The 18,484-nt window shown below is 42.6% G+C and overlaps 1 long non-coding RNA gene across 1 annotated transcript in view; it reads left to right on the top strand.

The window, feature by feature from the left end:
• The window catches only part of LOC138259623 (uncharacterized), an 86,513-nt gene that overhangs the window by 28,530 nt on the left and 39,499 nt on the right, over nt 1–18,484 (top strand). Inside the window, exon 2 of the long non-coding RNA XR_011198758.1 lies at nt 12,017–12,041. This is a non-coding gene — a long non-coding RNA (uncharacterized lncRNA). The remainder of the gene's footprint in view (nt 1–12,016; nt 12,042–18,484) is intronic.

Here is an 18,484-nt window from a genome sequence, read left to right as displayed (position 1 = left end):
TACTAAACAGAAAGTAGATTACATATTACAATGGGCCAAGGATCTAGCTCCCTTAACCGGCACCTAAGTTCCAAGCTTAACCAAATGTGGTTGATCAAACCTTTTCAGGCTGTCCTTTAACTGAATTCACCACTGAAGGGGTTCTAGACAAAGGAAACGTCTTTACTGGAAATATTGGTGCTGTTCGAATTCCAGTCTCAATACTTGTTTTTTAAACTTTTTTGCATCCAGCAATAATCATCCTTGGTACTGTTGAGCCCTCTTTATTGTACTGATATCTGAGCCACTTACCATCCGGACTGATGTCTGGCAAATTTCAGATACTGTTTTGGTGATCTCCATTATTGTATTATATTTTAAGTACAGTTGGCAGAAGGGAGGGGGTGGGATGAATAAAGTACTGCTGGATCAGAACGACCTCTGGATTCCCCTGATGTTGCGAATTCTTTTGCTGATTTACTTATTCATGATTAGTGCAGTGTTCCTACACTAGGAGCAGGGCATGTGGTTCTGTAAAATGTAAATATTAATACAACATTGGCAGCGTCGCATGCAAGCTTCGCCGGGACCATACAACACTATCGTTACACAGGTACAATATGTCCATATATTCACACCTGCCTCAAACCCATTGTGGTCTCCAGTATATGTGGCCAATGGATTATGGAGCAAACAGTCCCATCACTGGTCAAAGGATGTGATAGTCTTTCCCAGAGCCCCATATTTTACCTTACTTATGCGGACAACCTCTGGATTTATAAACCAAATCCTACTCTGCAGCCATTTCCGAAAGGAGGTTGGGCGGGGGCGTCTTGGACTGCCAGTGACTGGGTATGTCCTGCTTAGCCAGCACACAAGTATATAATGCAGTCTCCCCAAAGCCCATCCCAACCCAGGAATACTCCCAAAAGAACCATCTTTGGATCTGCCCAAGTGCAACCTTATCACTTCTCCAATGTTGAAAGGATTCTGTTCCAATAAGAGGAAATGACTGGGCACTCCCATACCATGTGACTCCAGGTGCCTTCTACGTCCCGGTATCTGAGGCACTCCAGCCCCAAGGTCCTCCGAATTCTTCATAGCCTATCTGGTATTTAGTGTACTCTGTGAAAATGTTTTTAAATTGCACCAGTTGCAATCTGTCGGCATTACCAACTGTCTTGCTGCCATTTTCACCTCTTCATAGTCTTCCTCATACAGCTCTCCTACGTCTGCTTCCCAGGTTCCTGCAGGATACTCCTAGGGTCTGGCTCATTGATGACTAGAGCTCTATACAACTGGGCAATACCATTCCAGCCATTCCCCCTCATGGTAATCTTTGCTTCCAGCAGGTTATGATTGGTAAGCAGGGCAGGATCTTTCCCAAGGAATTCTGAAGCATGTCGTAGCTGTAAATAGAGGAACAGTTGAGCCCTGTGTAACTCATACTCCAGGCTGAGTTGTGCAAAGGATAGCATGTTTATGGGTCCAAACATCCCTACGTTTGGAGATGCCTAGATTGCCCCACCTCTGGAACATCTGCAGCAGTGCGAATGACTTTAAGCACATGCTCAGCCACAGCAAGTGTTTCCTTGGTGGGCATTCTGCCCCACCCCATCTATTTCAGTGCCTTAGCCAGCATCCTGGCCTCAATATTCAGCAAGGAAATCTGCCTGTAAGAGCAACAGTCGATACAAGATTTGGTAAGGACCACCACCATGGCCACATTAATGTCCGTGGAGAGTGACTCAGTGTAGCGGGCTTTCCTGAACCTAGCCCGCATCATGGGGACTGTGGCAACAGAGAATTTCTTAAACTGTGGCAGGTATCCATTAGGACCCTGATCCATCCCTGGTGGCAAAACCTGCAAGTCTAATCTTAATTTCTCTTCATCGATCTGTGAATCTAGGGTTATCTGATCCTCGAGGGCGAGTCGGGCCATGATCAAATCCTGTGCAGCTGGGCAGCAAGTCTCCATTTGCGGGAGTGCGCAGATGCGTGTTCTATACAGTGTCTTGTAGTGAATTGCAATAGTGTCTGCAATTCCATGAGCATCATGTACCACTCTTCCACTGGCATCTCTTAGCATCTGCACAAATCTAGACCCATCTGCCGATTGGCCACCTAGTAGATAAGCTTCCTTGGTTTGTTGCCAAATTCATAGATCAGGTATTGCATTGCAGATAGCGCTGCTTTTGCGCCATCACGCAAGAGGTGCCCAAGACCCTGCCTAATGCCCTCCAGTTAGTGCGGACCCTCAACAGTATTTCCTTTATTTAACCATAGGTGCACAACCTACCAGTTCACATTACTTTTGCTGGACTTCTGTTTTGGTAATGTCCATGCATGACTGCAGGGCGCTACAGTCCTCACAAATCGGATGACCAACATGACTGCATGCTTCTTTCCATTTGACTGCAGCTTCTTGGATTTTTCCCAACTCCTTCGTGCCACATGCGGTGAACGGAAAGTGGTTCTGGATATGGAGTTGATGGCCCTTCCTCGCATGCTCCTGAAGTACTCATTGGACCTCAGACTGGCCTTGCTCTGCGACGGGCACTGTGATTAGTGCTGCGTCTGTGCCAGTTTCATGTGCTGCACTAAATGCCATTAAAAAAAAAAAACAAAAAAAAACACTATGCTGTCTCGAAAGGCAGACCTAGACACAATAAAATCGTCCATCTATGCTTCGCTGATTGCTCGTTCAATCGTACAATGGCCCAAGAATGCAGCCTTACTTGAAGGCGGCTCTAAGCATGGAGTGTGGCTTACATATCCTGCAAGCACAACTTATGGTTCTTCCAGTAAATGAGCTGAGAGCCAACTGGAAATCAGCAGTTGTGATAACTAGATGCAGATTTTGTGACTAAGAAAGAATCAATGCTGCACCTACTATGCTGCCGTCCAGAATTGTTACTAGCACGTCGCACTTTATTGAAACCAGCGTTGGAAATCTAATTTGCAATGAAGCTCTGATTTTGGTTTGTGGATTGCTACCCTCATTGAACTAGCCCGGTTTGGCGAAGTTTATGAATAAAATATTTATCGCAATCAATTCAAGTGTGCAGCCTCGACTCGCAACCGCTAAACTATCAATTAACATCGATCGCACTTCAGCAACTCAACGGCTGACCGAGGTTTAATTGTAATTTTAATATTTACTCTTAACTTTCCTTATGAATTTTGCTTGGTGGTACTGTATTAGCAGTTTTACGTAATTGATTAACTAAATTAATTAATGGTGCTGTGTCTCAGCACGGCTTCTTACATGATGATTGTGTGCTGCAGCCCCACAAAAACCAGCTCCTGGGAGCGTTTGCTGAGATGTCATTCTTTAAAGTATTGTGGAAGACTGATGGTCAGAATTGGGTTAGGTGTGGACTGTGTACCACTGCATCATCTATTCCCATGTCATTGAGCTGGCACCATGAGATCAGCAGGCAGCTCTGCAGGAGCTTTGGGCTAGCACTCACAGGTTGAGTTGTTCAGCCAAGAGTGCATGATACATTTGCAACTTAAAACCAATACTGCAGTGCTCGACCATGCACAGACGATAACTGACGGACCTCAGGCTGTCTGCCTGAGCCAGTGGTAAGTGCTGCTGGTTTTCGTTAGTCCGAGGGCTGGGTGGACTGATGTTGAGTATAGATAGGTTGGTGCGAAGTGGGCACTGCGGGGAGGGATTGACTGGACTGAACGTTAGAACCCTCTAACCTTGCTTTCATCGTGTTTTGGCCATTATTTAGAAACGCACATTGCTTTATTCAGTTAGTGAGCTTTGCTACTGCATGAGGCAGTTACTGCAGGTTTTTTGTGGGGCCACTGAAACTTAAGATTTAGACAGTTGCTTAATGGTCTCGCTGGGGCCAATGATGCATGTTATTGCTCTCGGGGAACAATGATATATATTGATGTGTTGGACAAATCAAGGGTTCCAGTTACTGCTTAGACAGTAGACTGCATGTTTTGTGCTTTTATTGTGGCCTGTGGTAAATTGGCCCAAGAAACGTATGATTTGTGTGTTTTGCATATCCTGCTCCTATTGCATTTTCTGGTAGAGACTACAGTTGAGATCTGGTTAGATGAGAATAACTAAGTTAATCTTTCCCAACACCTGCACTCTACACAAACGGGCTTATAAAGACTAAGGGCCATATGTACGAACACATTTTCCCATTGACACAGAATGGGAAAAACCCTTTGCTACATCTGGCCCTCAGTCGCTAATAGAAATATCCGCCCATATTTCCAAATCTCTATTAACTTTGTCTAAATCCAACCCTCTTATTAGGAGAGTAGCGCTATAACATAACAAATGATTGCTACAGAGAACCAAAAATATATTCTACAAACCGAAGTTTCCCCTTCTCTTAGTTCATTAAAGCTGTTCCCGAACAGCACTTTGGTTTGCTGCTCACCATTCTGAAAACATCCGCCACCATGTACGTAAGAAATTCCCAGATTCCAAACTTTAGGCGAGAGGAATGAATTGTATTTAATTTCTCAATATAGAATAACAAATCTACTGAATTTGATTCCCAGATGTTTGCAGTATAACTTCTAAAATGTGTGATTTCATTGGAGTACTCTTTGCCTCAATAGTATCTGACATTGTAAGAAGTTGATTAATAAAAAATTAAGCATTAATGTATATGTGGAAAAGGATGTTGCTTTGTGACCCTCAATTGTGTAGCGTCTGTCTGGAGTAGGATTAAATGTTATGGTTGGTCTGCTGTGAATTTATTCCCAGTATCTCTGGTGAAAGTCTCTTTTTTGTTGTTGTTGTTGAACCGACTAAAACAATAGATGTGTAAGAAATCAAGTGAATGTCCCTTAAGACCATTATTTCTTGTAATGCTACAGGGTGATCTTTGCCTGTTGGATGGATATGTTTCACTTTTTATGTATTGTATATTTGGTGACCATTTTGGTAATGTGTTTTATTGAGGTAGGACTTTTGTCACTCTGACACTGGAGACAAAGGCCTGTACTGTCCTGGCCTAAGCCGCAATCGGTGAAGGAGGCTGACATGGGCTGCCTTTAAAATGTATAGCCATGCGCGGTTACTTTTCATGAACCTGGACAGGCAGAACCTCCACGCTTTAATGAGGTTTTTAGTGACTGCTCTCAAATCCAGCAGCATCACAGCCCTGCATAAATTGTAGGCATCATGTCAAAGTGCAGTCCAACGGCCTTGGGTTTTGTTAGTTTTATAATAATTCTGCTTTTCACGCTCACCATGAAGCAATTATCCCGCTTTGATTTTTATCGGCCTGGGTTGCTGCCCAAGACTAGAGCAGCGATTTGACAGAATTGTAACTATTGTGTATCCATTTGCTCGTGGTGAAACACTAAATCGAGGAATTTGTCTTCAGTAATGGTTTGACTGCCAAGGCCATATGCTGAATTCAGCAATTTTGGATGGAAGAACAATGCTTCAGATTGATTGACCCGTCTACCGTCAGTGAAATTTGGGCCGATTCTGGATTTTAGCAGTTGATGGATTTTAAATAATTCACTGGCAGTTTGTTACAACCCCACTCAATCTAAATAATTCATGAATAAAGTAAAACTGAATGGAAAATGTAGGCTGATCTCTTCTTTGTATCACCTGTCCTCGCAGCGTAGGTGAATTGACTCGCCTCTGGGGTGTATCTTTCGTTGGTGCAGAAGGCGCGGTGGCTATCTGGCCCAAAACCCTGAGGGGTGCATTGAACCCTGATAATTGCTGTATTGTAGTACCCCAACAGCAGGCAGCACGGTGATTTTCTGTGCTTGCCCAGGGGCATGTAGCATCCTTGCTGCACTACTTAGCCAGTGCAGGTTTTCTTTTTATAACTGCAAACAAACCGTCGTTTTTAACTTGGTTATTAATTGTGTGTCCTTCCACGTTGGCAACTATATTAAACAATACTGGGGGTAGAATGAGTTTCAATATGAAGACTTAAGCTTAAGTTTCAACTGCATAAGACTGTATTTTGCTTTTGGTCTCTCTCTATTTTGCTGTTTTGTTTATCTTACATAACTATAACTTGTGTCCCCACCATGCAGTGTTTCATAAATTGTCATTTCAAATGTTGCAGTGATGTCATAGAACATGCAATGAGTGATATGATATGGGAGATAATTAGCAGTCCCTGGCAAGGGGAAAAAAGGTAGTTACTTTAGGACATTAGTTATGTGAGATAACTAAAACTGCTCAAACCCAGGACCCCTACTTTGTAATAGCCATCCATTATTTTAAAGTGGGTGCCCTGGAGCACCAACTACATGCTAAATATTTGAGGCTGCTGTGGTAGCCCCAAGAACCCGAAGCCCTGATGCTGGCTCCCAGGCCAGCACCATCTTTCTTTCTCTTTAAAAATCTTTTTACTGTGCAAAGCTCAGTGTCTGCAAGTCCTAAAATAGCTGTCACTGCACATAATCAGATCCTATGTTTTGATGTGTTAGATTGTGAATCCTCCACATAAAATTTGAACCTCCATTTCTAAATAATTACTGAATGCCAGGTCACAGGAAGCATGTTATCTGGGTAAAGTTCTAGCCTTTTGCCAAATTTGGTCTAATTCCGTTCAGCTGTAGGAGTATATTTTTCCAATGGAAAAATGCATAGTGAAAATGTGTTTTGGGATCTCCCATTACCCCTACCCTCCTTACTTGACACATGCTCTGCAGCTTTGTGGCGCCCATTTTGTGCCCCTTGTGTTACCATTTCATATTCCCTCAATCCCTCCCTTCTTAAGGGTATTTTCCACACTTCAGGGGTGTTCAACACCCCCCCACCCCTATTTCTCCATGAATTGAGCCCCGTTTGCCCCTTGTTATTTCTACAAAATTGCAATAACAAACTAGTACATTTTGTACCTACCAAACATATTTTAGGAGATTGCAAACCAGATTTGTGTTCATAAACACCACTGTACATGACGACAAAATCGCTGTCTGGATCAGTGTGGTTCATTTCATGTATTCACTTGTAGCTTGTGAACTTAGCAGTAAAGGCTTGCAAAAGATTAAGCTTGTGAACCATATGACTCCATTACCTCACACTATTAAAGTGTCTATTGTGAGTAAAGTTTGCTGTAAATATGTACAGAAGTTCTAGTTTAAAAATTCCTATGGCACATGACTCTTTTAGATCTCACACTAGCAGTTGACCCATTACCAAGCTGTAGGAAATTGATATATAACAGGTAACCATGCTAAGATGCTGTCATGTAGGGTACTAGTTAGTTAAATGTGAACAGAGTTATTGACAATTAAAAAAAGGCATTTCCTATGGACGGTGGCCTCGACCATTAGTGAAGAATTGCTGCCCAAGACTTATTGCACCAACTGTAGGAATGTACCAGGCGGGTGCCTCATGAGCATCTCTACCACAGTATTTATCTTTTTACGTGGCTAATCTGTGTCGGCATTGCAACCTAAGGAGAATCTACCTTTTGGGAACACACTATCGCCTATACAAGATAGTCATGACTGATTCTTCCCACTACACTCCTCTATTTGTGTGAAGTGAAAACGGACCCTTGCATTATGATCTAGCCTGTTCTGTTTCCCTAATGTGTTATTACAAGTTTTGCCTTGAGCTGCACCCTCGGGCAGCACTTTCTTCCATTAAAAATCACTACTTTTCAACACTTCCTAAAATAGTTTAGGAACTTATAACTGTCTCCAAATATTCTAGGACTGGAGTTGGAGAAGTGAATTTGACCTTCCAGTGCCCACCACGACCACTCTGGCCCTAAGGGTATAGTTCAGGGCAAGTAACACAAAAGAGACTAATTTGGGGTGATGATGGGCGTGCACATACACAGTATATTACTTTAATGATGGTTAACCCCTTCTGTGCCGCGGACATAATGGTTACGTCTCGTGGCACAATGCTCCTGTGCCTAGGACGTAACCATTACGTCCTGGCACTGGAGCATGGGGGAGCGCTAACGCTCCCCGTGGGCCGCCCTAGGGCAGGGTTTGAGGGGGGAATAAACCACCCTCCCCCCCGAGACGTCAGACGTGCATGATTGAGCACTGACCTCATCAGAGGTCGCCCCCATCGCGCTGGTAGCGCAGCTTCCAGCGTGAAGCGATCAGGCTGCAAAAATGCCTTCTAGACACCAGGGAGTCCTGGGGGGCATTTATAAACTAGGCCTTTTCTGCCAACCCTGGGGAAGAACCCACTAGACACCATGGATAATTATTATTATTATTTTTTTTTAAGTTTTTTTTACATGTGGGGGAGTGACCCCTTAGGCAAGGGTCGCTCCCCTTGGGGGCAGATTGGCCTATTGCGCTCCTCATGGAGGCACATTACTGTTGTCCATTTCTGCCCCCTTGGGGGCAGATCGGCCTATTTTCAGCAGAGTCCATAGTAGCATAGTCCAGCAGAGACCAGGGAAAAATTCTTTTTTTTTAGAAAAAGGTGGGTTATGGCCATACCCCCACCCCGTATAAATGGGGACAAAGTTGACCTGCCCACCGGTGGGCAGATGGGGCAATTACCCCCGATCCACTCTGGGTGGGGCAGAAAGCCTACTAAATGCCAGGGAATTTTAAAAACAAATGGCGGGGTGGTGGCTACCAACCAACCCACCCCAACTGAAGGGGGTAACTAGTCTTTCTGCTCTTCTCCCCCCCTCCTCCCCCCCACACACTTAAAGATCTTATCCCAACAGCAAGCAAGAGGACATTTGATTATTTTGGGTTTTGGTTTTACATTTGGGCCATGAGAACTTGTCTAACTCTCAGAATCGTCCCACTTGGAATGATAAGGGGCTGCACTTTTTGGACTTTGGGACACTGCCATGCAGAAACATCTACAAGACCTAGACACATAATGAAACTAAACATCTGGGTGAGTCCAGGGTGGTGTGCTTCACATGCACCCCATACCATTTTCTTACCCACAATGCCCTGCAAACCTCCAACTGTCCTTGAAATCACACATTTCTCCACATTTTTGTGATGGTACCTTCTGCAATCTGCAGGAATCCACAAAATTCCTACCACCCAGCATTGTCTCATCTATACCGATAAAACTTCTGCCCCACTTGTCAGCCTAAAAACAACTTTTTTTTCCAAACTGCCTTTTTGGACCCGCTTTGGTTCCCCCTCAATTTTGACATGTTTTTGGGTTTTCCCTGTCACAGGCACTTGGCCCACCTACACAAGTGAGGTATCATTTTAATTGGGCGTCTGAGGGGAATGTTGGCTAGTAGGAAATTTGTGCCAGTGCGGTGATCCCTCACAAAAATGTGGGGGAAATGAGAATTTTTTATGCTATATTTGAGGTTTGCTGAGATTCTGGGTATGAAAACACTGGGGAATCCATACAAGTCACACCTCCTTGGACTCCCTTGGGTGTCTGGTTTTCAGAATTGTCTTGGTTTGTTAGGTTTCCCTAGATGGCTGCTGAGCCTTGGACCAAAAACACAGGTGTCCCCCCACCCCGCAAAAACAGGTAGTTGTATTTGATCATTTTGATGTGTCAACGTAGTGTTTTGGGGCATTTCCTGTTGCGGGAGACATGGGGGAATGCTCGGTAGAAGGAAGTTTGTGGCTCCCCTCAGATTCCAGAACTTTGCAGCACCGAAATGTGAGGAAAAAGTGTGTTTTTTGCCACATTTTGAGGTTTGCATAGGATTCTGGGTAACAGGACCTTGTGAGTCACCCCATCCTTGATTTCCCCCTAGGTGCCTAGTTTTGAAAAATGTACAGGTTTGGTAGGTTTCCATAGGTGCCGGCTGAGCTAGAGGTCAAAATCCACAACTAGGCACTTTCCAACAACATATCAGATTTCAATGTAAAAATGTTGTGTCCATGTTGTGTTTCCTGTCGCGGGCATTAGGCCTACCCACACAAGTGAGGTACCTCTTTTATAGGGAGACTTGGGGTAACACAGAATAGCAGAACAAGTGTTATTGCCCCTAGTCTTTCTCTACATTTTTTCCTTCCAAATATAAGACAGTGTGTAAAAAAAAAAAAAAAAAGATGTCTATTGGAGAAATGCCCTGTAATTCACATGCTAGTATGTGGACCTTTGAATTCAGAGGTGTGCAAATAACTACTACTTCTCAACATCTTATCTTGTGCCGATTTTGGAAATACAAAGGTTTCCTTGATACCTAATTTTTTTCACTTTTTATATTCCACCAAATGAATTGCTGTATACAATGAAAACCCGTTGCAACTCCTTTATTGGCTCTGGGTGCCTATCTATCCCCGCAACCAGAAGAGTCCAGCAGACGTAATGATATGATGCTTTCAAAAATCTGCAATAACTGGAAAAAGTTATAGAAGAAAACGTGGACCGAAATGGCTCTTTATTTTTTATTTTTTTCACCTTCATTTCAATATATTTTTTTTATTTTAGCTGTTACTTTCTGTAGGAAACCTTGAAGGATCTACACAAGTTACCCTTTGTTGAATTTTGTCTACTTGTTAGAACCTTTTAACTGTACGGGATCCAGCATTGGTTTCATACCCATTTCTGTCACTAACTGGAAGGAGGCCGAAAGAACAAAAAATAGTAAAAATGGGGTATGACACAGTAAAATGTCAAAATTGTATTGAAAAATGTGTTTTTCTGGTTTGTCTGCCTGTTCCTGAAGATGGGAAGAGGGTGATTTCAGCACCACAATCCCTTCGTTGATGCCATTTTCAGGGGGAAAACAAGCTTTCTTCTGCAGCCCTTTTTTTTCCATTTCTTTTGGAGAAAAAAAAAAACCTGAAGTTTTAGAGGTATTTTTGCTACTTTCTTGGTCTCCTCCAGGAGAACCCACAAACTCTGGGTACCTCTAGCATGTTGGGGGGAAAAAAAGGAATGCAAATTGTCGTGGGTAGCTTATGTGGACAAAAGCTATGAAGGCCTAAGCGTGGACTAACCCAAATAGCCAAAAAAAAAGGCTTTGCACAGGAGAGGGAAAAGGCCTGGCAGCAAAGGGGTTAAGGTCTCCTGTCCTTCCTTTTTTTCTCCTGTACCCTATACTGCCCCCTCCCCCTGTGAAGCCTGGAAGCATTAAAATTTAGGCAGAGTTTTAGGCTGGCTCTGCTGGGAAAACCCCTTTTGGGGAAGAAAAAAAAAGTTGGACGTTTTCTCAGGAAATTCTCTGCGATCTGGAACTATATTGCCAGCATAAGGGGGGGGGGTGTATTTTTAAAGGTTGAAGAGCTGTGAGGATTACAATCCATCCAGTTCGGGTTGCTTTAGACTACTTTAAGAAGCTATTCTGCCCCTAACAATTTGACTGCTTTATACATTTAGTTTGCACAAGTTGCCTTTTGTCATGCTTTCCTATTTGTTCCGTTTACAGTTATGATTACAGATTTTTAATGCTGATGTGGTTGAGGTGTTTTGATACTATACTTTGTTGGTAGAGTACCTCCCCCTGGGTAAAGCACTCCGATAGGTTGCCTGTTGTGGTTTTTGCTATTAACACCTGTAAGTAAAGCTAAACATTCGTATAAACTGTTTAGAAATGCGGGCTATAACTGTTGAAAGAGGATCGTAGTGGCTTGAGACCTGGAGGTGTTGTCGGTTTAATTGTTTTGTCTCCAAAGAGACATGCATAAAAGACGTGCAGTATTTTATGTTAGTTTTCCACGATACTTTCTATAAATATAATCGCACACCAGCTTTGTAACTTCCAGTCTTTATTTAACAGGTTTCCTCTGACATCTTTCTGGATAACCATTTCTGATAGTCACATTCATGTCTTCTGATGGTGTTGTAAATTTCCTTAATTATTCGACCTTTGACACATTGTAATAGACTCTTGCTCTTACAACCTCTTGAAATAGGAAATAAACTGAGCCATATCTGTAGAATGATGAAGGTTGCATCAGTGCGGTTTTAATTTGTTTAGGTTGACTTGAAATCTGAGATCTAATGTAAGATTAGGAAACCGGTTTCATTTTATGCCCTTTGGCTTACTTTGATCATTACAGTGTTTCTTAAAACAAAAAAAAACCAAATCAGTGGTGGTCCTTATTCATTGTTTTGTTTCTTTTTTCTTTTTCCCTTTTGATGTTCCTTCAGTGGAGCCTGAGGGTACCGTCCCAAGGTAAGTGTACATAATTTGCTTCCCCACAATACATCTTCCTTTCTGTAACCCCTACCGCTTAATCATTATGACCACATGAGAAAAGTGACTAATTATGACACTTTTTTTTTTTTTTTGCATAAAAAAAAAAAAATGTAGCCTGAAGTAGAAATAATCACTTTTCAGCTCAATATGAGGAAAACCCACTTCAGACATGAATGCTTTAGAGCAGTGATTGGTACGGGGACCCCTTGTCCACTATGCCTACTCGTGGGGAGGAGGTGGGGAGCCGGCTGTTAGAAAATTAAATGAGGTGATTAATAAAGAAAACATATGGTGGGGGAAAAAGCACGTTAAAAATTATGAAATGCTCGGAGATGTGAAGAAATTTTAAATTGGGTGCTAAAATTTAATTTGGTATATCTATCTTGATTTGTGGGAGCAGCGCAAGTACAGCAAACAAAATCTAGTGTAGACACCTGGTGACCTCAAATGAAGCACTGGTTTGCACCCTCAAAAAGAGAATGCATTGGCGCAAAAAAGGACACAAATGATATAATAGCTAACCGCATATTGTCCGTCGTTTAGAAATTTAACTACATTTCTTTAAACCTCCCACCCTTCAGAATCAAATTTCCATTTTTGCATATGTTTTTATTTCTGAATTAAACAGTATTTCATAATGTGTATATTTGTTCTGTGTACAGTTTGTTTTTGTGTATTGCTTTGAGATTCAAATCATAAAAATTGTTTGGGTGGGGTCCCTGGCTCCCTGCAGTGATTCATCGGGGGTCCACAGAAGACAAAAGGTTGCGATCCACTGCTTTAGAGCACTCTCCTCAGCGTTGTAGTAAGTGGTATTGGAAATACTTCAAATACTGTGTAAGAAACCCACCATCGAATCTGCCGACTTCTCTTGATCTCCCCACCACCCTTCACATTATGTTACATGCCTTATCTTCAACCTTAATGATTTTTGCAGTCTAGTAAAAAGCAGCACATCTGAGCATAGACGGTCTAGAGATGAAAATACTTGAGCAGGTGTGGATATTTTTACAACTCTCCTTGCTAAGAGGCTCGCCACAATGGTCTGGATTACCGTGAACATTTGAGGACGGCACAATGTAAATGCAGTTTGTTTTGATGGGGAGAAGGTGGCTTAAAATATTGCAAACGTACCTTCATTGATGCAGTGCTCTGAAGAGCAGAGATAAATTACCCTAAGAAGCTGGCTCAAATACCCTCTGAAATTCACCATTTATTGTTACCAGATGCAGCTTTGATTCTATAGAAAAGAATACATATTTTCCTCCATCTAGTTAGCTCCTGTTGCTCTGGAAGATTTCCATAGCTGCCCCTTAAAATATAACTGACAAATGCATTTACAAGGTTAAAATAACAAATGCAGTCACAGGGGTGAAACAGCCTGACATTCCTCACAAATTCTAAGTGCTAACAAACTGGCCTCTGGGCTGCCATGATAGTCGGGCACTTTGACTTTCAGGATCAACTGCCATACCCTCTTCCATAGAGACTTAAATGTTGTATAGGGATTTCGGCTGTACAGGTATGATTTGGGTGGTGTTCTAACAAAAGTGAATGGCATAATTCTACTTGACATTCCCATTTTGGGATTGTTAGTTATTTATTTACAAAATGTGAATATATTAAAATGTAGGCTGTCCTGCAACTGGAATGTACAGTAACGCTTATCTAAATGAATGTTGTGTAGCTTCAGTAGCTGCTTACTGTGTTTCCTTCATGGAGACAAACGTTTGGATTGTCACCAAATGCTGCCCTAATTCTTGTGAGATAAATGAGCCACCTTCTGCAAAATGAACCCATAGGAAAGCTACAGGTCTCTTTCCCAGTATAACTGAGATGTCTTTCAGGTGCTCAGTGATCTTGAGGAGTAGCATCTCCTCAATTTTGCATATAATATGTTTTGCTATAATGTCATTTTTTTCCCCTCAAATTCATAAACCATATTATCCCTAAAAGTCTCAAATCAAAACACGTTTCTTAGCAGCCTGCTTTTTATTCAAACACTAATTTATAAAAGAAAATCTGGTTGTAGGTAGTAAAATTATCTGGTGACTTGCTTTATTGGTTGCAGATGTTCAGCGTATCTTCATGCTGAAAGAATTGATTGTTCTCTCTTTTTCTAAGCTGTTGAGGCGATATCCTTTCCTACAGTCATACTACCAGGGCATTTAGTGCCTTAGATGTTGAAAGTACTGTCTGTGGAAACTTGATGGACACTGAAGGCCTCAATCTCAACAAAGATCGATGGAGAATAGTGTCCTTGTTTAACAGAACTCCTCCCAAACCCTAGACATTCAATAGTGTGATTTTGGGCCTCAAAATTGAGCAGCAGCATTTACATTTAGATTTATCTGAGAAACGGTGGGTGGTGGAGAGTGCTGTGTGGGTGTTTGACCTTGCTTCCTTAAAGTCCTTGCTCCCTTAAAGTCTGACATAAAGCAAGTCTGCTCCATTGCCCTGCAAGAACAGAGAATCCCAGTAGGAGGCTCTTCTTGGGACCTACCAAACTACACTGTTTTAGCTCAGAAGGTGGACCCTACTTTCTATTCCTTATCCTTGTCTAAGACCATTTGCAAATGATTTTACAGTTCCCGGAAGTGGGAGAATATTTAAGGCATATGACAGATGTCATGGTTATCCGGACAGATTTCTTCCTGCAGCAAGGTGGAATTCAGTCAAAGAAAGCAGTCATAATGTATTAAGGCGAGGGAGTGAAACGTATCAAGAGAAATGGGGCGAGGGAAGACTTTTTAAAATGTCTTGGATCTTCAAAGGGTTGAAGATCAAAACAGGAAAATAAGCCTCTAGTCAAAATTAAACCTATTTGGAAGCTGTATGTTAGTGGGATCCTCACTTGGAAAGCATTAAATTGTCTGAGGGATCCTTCTGTCCATTTCACATCTTTGAATTATTAATGTGACAGTATCGGTTTTCCTACTCGTTCAAAGCTAAACTTATAAGTGCCTATGTCATCTTTTTTTATTTTTAAACTCATTTCTGGATTTGTTTTAAGTCAAATGTAGTGTATTCTGACTGATTTGTTTAGTTATTTTGCTTGATTTTAAATTGGAACACCGGTTTCATCCTGTGAGGAAATGGGGTCTATTATATGGTGTGTTTTTGTGAGATTACCATGTAATACACTTACTAACCCCTTTACGACCCTTAGGTTTCGTTTGTCAAACCTGCAGCTCAACCCTGGGTAGCTGTGGATCTTAGCAGCAAGGCATACACAAAGGAACAACTATAAAGCATTTAAACAGCACCAAAACATTAAAGAAGAAATCGACAAGACACCAAAGAAATCTGAAACCAATTAATAACAATAGGCTGTTTGTATTAATTTTTGGACACCAAAACGAAGAAGATCCACAAAGGGCTCTGGAGATGAAATTTTTTACAAACTATAGTAAATCAAAACATTTCACTCGGTCACTAACAAGCATTGGCAAAGTCAAATTTGACACGAGAAATTTGCACTAAAGTTTGGGCTAGTTGTAATGCGGTCACTTGGAGTCACTTTAGGTGACTAACTCCAGTAGGGATCTAGGTCCCCAGAAATGGTTACCTCAGCTGGTGAAGCAGTCGTCAGTAAGTTCCACACACTTTTTTTATGCTTTGCAGGGCTTTCCTTTGTAAGTGGCCGTAATGCAAGGGATGAAGGATGCTGAAGATGTTCAAAGGAAGCTGTGGATGCCCAAAGGATGCTGTGGATGCAATGCAGTTAACAGGAGTCTTGCTGCAAAAATTTCTCGGCCTCTGAAGGTGGTGAGGGGGTCCTGGCCTTGGGGTCAATGTCCCACAAAGTCCTCCTGGTGTTGGCAGAAGTCTAGTTGCCTCTGGACTACCAGTCATCTAGTATCACATTCACAGGCTAATGCTTCGTGGGTCCATCACTTGTCATCTGAGGGTTCAAGCTGCACCATGACACTCCCAGAGTCGGTGAACTCTTGTGCAACTTTATGCGTCTGACCGTGGTGCTGCATGTTGGTGGTGGCTGAAGACTTTGGGCCACCAGTGTGTCCCAGCAGGTTTCTTCAGCTGTTGCCGCTGTACTGCAAATAGCAAGTTAGCTGGCCCTTGTGATTTCTTGCCTCTGGCTGGGCTTTACAGAAGAAATCTACTTCAGTGGGACACAGCAGGCACAGTCCCTCTCCTTTGCTAACCACCAGACACAACATATTCAGTCCACAGCAGTGCAGTGCAGCTCCTCTGCCAGTTCCACTGTGCAGCAGGGCGGTCCGTCCTTCAATAAGCCTGCCCCAGGGTTGGCTTACACAAATACCCAGGGGGAAGTCTGGCATTGCCATTACTTTAAATGGCAAGGTCTGGCCAGCCAGCAGCTCAGACTGCTCTTCCATCCTGAAGTGGCGGACTGGGAGATTTGTTTTACTCATGTCACACCCAAGGTGGCACAACTAGTGCTGCAAGCCCTTGGAAGACACACTAACTTATCTGCCCTGGATACCATTTACTAGGGTTAAAAAAAAAAAGGGGATAGGGAGGAATTATGGTCCAGTGTATATCCTCCCAGTGGAAATGTCAAAAATATAAGATACACTGTTCCAAATGGAGAGCGAGGAAACTGTGGCAGGGGTCCTAAAATTTTGGAGCAAGAAACCTCACACATCCACGAGGATGTCATGCTTCATCATCGGAGTTGCTCCTCGTCAGACCGGCACTGCAATGTCTGACGGGCACCACCCCAGGTGGGGGGGCTCTTTGCCGGAGATCTTTTTCAACGATGGTGCCGTGACCCCAGGAGTGAATAAGTAACAGAGGAGATCAAAGACAAAGTGGTTAAAATTGGCTCTCAAAACATCCAACGGGTAAACGATTTATTAGACCAGGTGGAAGGTAGGGACCAAGGTTAAAAAATGTAGTCATGAGAGTGAAACAGAGATAATGGTCAATCACTCTATATCAAAGGCAAAAAGTGGGGGGGTTGGAGAATTTCCAAACCAGCCCTATCACGGGTCAACATGTTTCGCATCCTGGTGGTCCCTACGGATCCAGTGATGCTTCGTCAGGACATAGATGACTATGTGTATCTCCTAATCGTAAGGGCCAAGTGTGTCTCCTTAATCACAAGGGTGTGCGGATTACTATTAACCAGAGATTTTCAGGAAAAAGTAACCAGTCACTTACATCAGTATGGAACCAATAATTCCTAACTGTCGCCCTGCAAATGAAATTACACAGGTCAATCAAAGGCAAGGGCGAATCAAACCAAGTTACTATAGGTGGAAAAAATATATAGTGGGAAAAAAGGCAACCGTGCTACACAGTGTTAGTGTCAACTAGTGAAAAGATGCATGCACTTATATATCGTCTTGGCTTACCGTCCCAATTTAAAGAACGCGCTTCCTAGGAACACATAGACCAATGGTCAGGCGCAAATTAAGTCTAAGGGAGAGGTGCAGTAAGGTTAAAAGAGAAAAGAACAACAATTAGTTGTCAAGGTAAATCCCGTTTACGCTAGTCACAGGTGCAGCGTGTGCATTCCTCAATGGAGCAGCCTTTTTGAGCAGCAGGGTAGTCCTCCTTCGGTCCTCCTTCCAAGTCCGTTGAGATCTGAATTCTGGGTCACCAGGGTTGCCCTAATTATCTTCAGAAAATGCCCTCCGTAAAAATTACAATTGTTTTTACTTTGGGGCATGTAAATGTACATGTTCCACTTCATAAAACTCAGCACCCTGTCTTGGTGCACATTAGGCCCACCTTAGGGGGTTCCTCGCATATATTAACAAGCATTGGCAAAGCCATTTTTTTGTCTTAAGTGGCAAAGTCGAGATATCAGTTAAAAACTGCCCATGTAGTCTGCAGTGTTGGACTGGGAGCCATATTTTACCATATCCTACTCTGGGTGGGACAGGTGTTGCAGTAACCTGATGGAAACTCTGACTTACAGGCCCTGTGTAACCCTGGTACCACATGCTAGAGACTTACTTGTAAGTTATCTAATGTCTTTTACTCAGTTCTGCTGCAGTGTCTTGCTACCATAACCCCACCCTTGTGATATTTAGAAAGCTACTACCAGTGTTGGCTAGGCACATTGAATACACCTTGGGCTACTCAAGCTCGTGGGTCAACAACTCTGCTTAAAAACCATAGATATGTGACAAATGTCAACGGGGCCTAGATTTCTATATGATTTTTCGGTTGTCAGGCTAGTAAATTTTGTGATTTGGAGGTACGAGTTCCTTCTTTAGGAAAATGTAGAAGAAATAAACATGTTTTCTATCAAATATTCAAATGCATAAAAACGCTTTCTCCAGAGTAAGTTCCTGAATGGTAAATCCATGTTGAGCACTGTTCATATAACTTGCTTTCGAACCATGTAGAGGTGTCATAGAGACCTGTCTGTTTTCACAAAATACTGTATTGGACCACATTGTGTTCCAGTTCTAACCCATGTC

This window comes from Pleurodeles waltl, chromosome 9, assembly GCF_031143425.1.
Source record: "Pleurodeles waltl isolate 20211129_DDA chromosome 9, aPleWal1.hap1.20221129, whole genome shotgun sequence".
NCBI lineage: Eukaryota > Metazoa > Chordata > Amphibia > Caudata > Salamandridae > Pleurodeles > Pleurodeles waltl.
Note: the sequence above shows the minus strand (reverse complement) of the source record. Positions and strands in the feature narration are given on the sequence as shown.